The 4826-nt window shown below is 34.9% G+C and overlaps 1 pseudogene; it reads left to right on the top strand.

The window, feature by feature from the left end:
- The window catches only part of LOC107751090 (ras GTPase-activating protein 3-like), a 48364-nt pseudogene extending 43544 nt beyond the window's left edge, over positions 1 to 4820 (top strand).
- Positions 4821 to 4826: the final 6 nt, after the last annotated feature.

The following is a 4826-nucleotide window of genomic DNA, read 5'->3' as shown; positions in this document are numbered from 1 at the left end:
GATCATGTGACACTGAAGACTGGAGTAATGATGCTGAAAATACAGCTTTGATCACAGAAATAAATTACAGTTTAACAGATATTCACATAGAAAACAGTTATTTTAAATTGTAATAATATTTCAAATTTTTTACTGTATTTTTAACCAAATAAATGCAGCCTCAGTGAGCAGAAAATTTTTTTTTTCAAAAACATTTAAAAATCTTACCTATCCCAAAGACATAAAAATATATGAAAACAGTCATGTATAGAAATATAGGTACAGGTCAAAGTGATTTTTAAAATGGTTTTTAAAGATGTAGTGGACACCAGAGACAAAGACTGAGCAGAACACACAGAAACCTGCAGAAAACACTGGTATACACGAATCAATCAAACGTTTTCCTGTCCGTTTGTACATCCATCCTTAAGTGTTCAGTCTGTTTTGTGTTGGTTGTTGATGTGTCTGTGTGGTCATCAGTGCTGATGTGTGTCTGTGGTTGTGTCCAGGAGAGGGCGCTCTGTGCAGCATCCCTATTGAGAACATCCTGGCTGTAGAGAGACTCGAGGAAGAGTCCTTCAAAATGAAGAACGTAAGAGAAACCACTTCAGATTCACATTTGTGTCGCTGCAGCACAAAAGCAGTGTTAAGTCGCTGGGGTATATTTGTAGCAATAGCCAACAATACATTGTATGGGTCAAAATTATACATTTTTCTTTTATGCCAAAAATCATTAGGATATTAAGTAAAGATCATGTTCCATGAAGATATTTTGTAAATTTCCTACTGTAAATATATCAAAACTTAATTTTTGATTAGTAATATGCATTGCTAAGAACTTCATTTGAACAACTTTAAAGATGATTTTCTCAATATTTAGATTTTTTTGCACCCTCAGATTCCAGATTTTCAAATATTGTCCTATCCTAACAAACCACACATCAATGGAAAGCTTATTTATTCAGCTTTCAGATGATGCATAAATCTCAATTTCAGAAAACTGACCCTTATGACTGGTTTTGTGCTCCAGGGTCAGATTTGATTGTTTCATAGACATCACCTGCAGCAGTGCTGTGGTTTTCCTGCAGATGTTCCAGGTCATCCAACCGGAGAGGGCGCTCTACATCCAGGCCAATAACTGTGTGGAGGCGCGCGACTGGATCGACATCCTGACCAAAGTCAGTCAGTGTAACCGCAAGCGTCTGAGCACTTACCACCCGTCAGCGTTCCTCAACGGACACTGGCTTTGCTGCAAGCTGTCTGCGGACTCGGCTCCCGGCTGCACGCCATGCACAGGGTGAGTCTGCGCACATCAGGAACACAACGCTCCAGTTTCTGGGGCTAAACACTTTTATTGTTAGACTTTAGACCAGCATTACAATATTGCCTTACTCCCTAAAAAAGTAACTAATTACAAATTTAAAATATCTTCCAGTGGGGTAAGAAAAATAATCTTGTTTAGCCTTTGAATTAAGAGTATTTTTTTTACCCCACTAGCAAATATTTTTACTTGTTTTAAGCAAAAACTAACAAAATTTGGATATTTTTTTCAGAAAACAAGACATAATATATTAAGTAATTTTACTTGTCAAGTAAATGCACCTTAATTCCAGAATTTTTAGATATTTATACTAGAAAACAAGACAAAACCATTGTTTTTTTGACATTTTAGTCTATTTTGCTTCCATTTGTCTTCCACACAAGTGAAAAAAATTTTTTTTTTTATTATGTATTTATTTTATTTTTTTTATATTAAATCAAATTTTTGACACTTTATCCATTTGGATTTTATCTATTTATTTCATATTTTATACGTTTAATTGTTTTTTATCTATTCTCAGTTTTGTGATTTTGGTTTATTTTGCTCCATTTCATGTCTCTTCTTTCATTCTAGAGGAAAGAAACCGTGCAAAATACACATTTATTTTATTGCACTTTCTCTATTTGCGTCTGTAGATTTCAATCTTTAAAGAGTTTTTTTTTTTTACAAACAGCGAACTTTACCGTTTTATTCCTGTCTATATTCTGAAGGTTTGTTCGTATTTCATTCACACTGATTTATACAACATTTTACTCCTAAAAACATGGTGAAAATGAGTTTGTTTTCTGTCTGTCAACAAAATCAAACAAGAATTGTGAACCTGGATTCATCCAATCTTCAGATTTATGTGCTGCAGATTTATGGATGCAAATAAGTGCACATTTAATTACTGTAGATAATGCCTTGTTTCAGAAAACGTGTAATACAGAAACGTTTGTGTCTGTGTTTCTGTGCTTCAGGGGACTTCCAGCCAACATCCAGCTGGATGTAGACGGAGACCGAGAGACGGAGCGGATCTACTCGCTCTACAGCACATACATGGCCAAACTAGTCAAGATGCAAGGTGAGTGAGAGTGAACACACGGTACAGTATCACACTACTGAATGATTACTATATTCAAATCTGTCACATTTACATTCACTTATCCAAAGTGATTTACACTGCGTCCAGTGGTGGTCAAGTCTGACTTCAAAGTACTTAAATTAAAGGGATACCCTTACGAAAAAGAAGTTTATTCAAGTGTGCTATCTAGTTGTGTACTTAAAGTTTACTACTGTTATACTTAAAAGTATACTTTTATATACTAGAAAGTGGGCCAATTTAGTCCCAAGGAGTATTGAAATAGTACACTTACAAGTATACTACTAGTACACTGATATTTGTATACTTACTTCATTAAGTATACTTAAAAATATACTTGAACTTTACTTAAGTATACTTAATAAAATAAACTTGAAGTATACTTTTTTTTGATAAGGGTAGTTCACCCAAAAATGAAAATTCTGTCATTAGTTACTCACTCACGTGTCGTTCCAAACCCGTAAGACCTTCGTTCATCTTCGGAACACAAATTAAGATATTTCTGATGAAATCCGATTGATAAATGATTAATGAGGTTGCTGGCGTGGATCAGTACGATGCATCAGCGTGTCTCATCTGTCAATCCAGAGGCCTGTGGCAGTAAGTCTGTGTACGACGGTCCTGAGCAGGAGGAATACTCCACGTTTGTGATCGACGACCCGCAGGAGACGTATAAAATCCTGAGACTCATCATCTCAGCCGTACAGACACTGGAGCAGCAGCACATGCAGTACAAACGAGACAAGTTCAGGAAAACCAAGTACGGCAGCCAGTGAGTATCACAAGCCAAGTCAGGTGTATTTATATAGCGCTTTTCACTATACACATCGTTTCAAAGCAGAAAATCATGATGTTATTGTTTATAATATCTTAATATCTTAAATTTGCATTTAATATATTAGAGCTGGACGATAATATAGTTATATTTTTCCACAAAAAAGAAAATCTGACAGTTGAGATTTGATATATAGAATATATATTTACATAGCTATAATGCATGTATGTGGATAAAGTTGAATAGAATAAATGTTTCCCATTTATTATATAGAGCTGTGCGATAAAACAAGTTTGAGTTAATAAATAAAACTAAAACTGAAATAAAATAACTTAAAGGTATATAGAAATATTCAGAAAAGCACAACAAAATAAAGATAAATAGAAACAGAAAAAATCTAATAAAAATGACAAAAGCACATAAAATGACTAAAGCAGAAATATAAATAAATGAAAGATAAATAGAAATACAAAAAAGTTAATAAAAATGACAAAAGCACATAAAATTACTAAAACTTAAAAATTGAGACAAATAGAAATATTAAAAATGACAAAAGCACATAACAAAATTACTAAAGCTGAAATAAAAATAAATGAAAGATAAATAGAAATACAAAAAGTTAATAAAAATGGCAAAAGCACATAACAAAATTACTAAAACTTAAAAAATAGAGACAAATAGAAATAATAAAAAGGTAATAAAAATGACAAAAAAGCACGTAATATTACTAAAACTTACAAAAAAGAGAAATAGAGCCATATAAAAACTAATAAAAACGACAAAAGCACATAACAAACTAAAATTAAATTGAAAACTGAAAATATACAAATAAAATCTAATTCAAAATATTAATGCATACTATAATAGTATACAAAGAATCCTAAAATAATACTGGATAAAAAAACAACAACAGTGCTTTGACTTACTGATTAACTTTATTTGATGCTTATAATTCATAGTTATTGTTGGTCATTCTAACGCATCACGTGTTTGTGTTTACAGGGAACATCCAATCGGTGATCAGAGCTTCCAGTGCTACATCCGCCAGCAGTCAGAAAGTTCCACCTACTCCATCTGACCACGCCCACTGCAGACACTGCGCCGTCTCCACGGCAACAGTCGCGTCTCAGACAGGAAACGGCTAACAGGAAGGCGGCCACAGACAAAAGCTAAACCTCTGGTGTTTTTATAAGATTTTAACCAATCAACAGCCGCCAGACGATGTAGCTCTGCCTCGCGGCACGTTTTAACGTTTGATGATGTTTTTAAGCTAGGAGACGAGCAGACGTCCTCTAGCGGTGGATGTTTTTATAAACAGAGTATTGGACCAAAGGACAGATTCCACAATCCTTTGCTTTGACAGGGTTTGGTTGGTGGATGTGAGAGCTCTAAGCGTGTTTTGAACTCGTATAGAAATATTCTGCTCTTCCCTCCGTTCACGCACGCGTCCAGTATTGATGTCACTCCCGCGGAAGCAGCGCTGCATTGTGGGATACGTGTGGTGTGGTGTGGTGTGTGTTACAGCATGCAGACGTGATGGTTTGTGGGTCCAGTCGTGTTCAGCATCACACTTTTTATACTTTGTGTTATGTCTCACATCCTGTAAATTCACTGATATCCTGATCTGGTGTGTGTGTGTGTGTGTGTGTGTGTGTGTGTGTGTGTGTGTG

The sequence above is a fragment of the Sinocyclocheilus rhinocerous genome, unplaced genomic scaffold (genome assembly GCF_001515625.1).
Source record: "Sinocyclocheilus rhinocerous isolate Xijiao unplaced genomic scaffold, SAMN03320098_v1.1 scaffold632, whole genome shotgun sequence".
In the NCBI taxonomy this organism is placed as follows: Eukaryota; Metazoa; Chordata; class Actinopteri; order Cypriniformes; family Cyprinidae; genus Sinocyclocheilus; species Sinocyclocheilus rhinocerous.
Note: the sequence above shows the minus strand (reverse complement) of the source record. Positions and strands in the feature narration are given on the sequence as shown.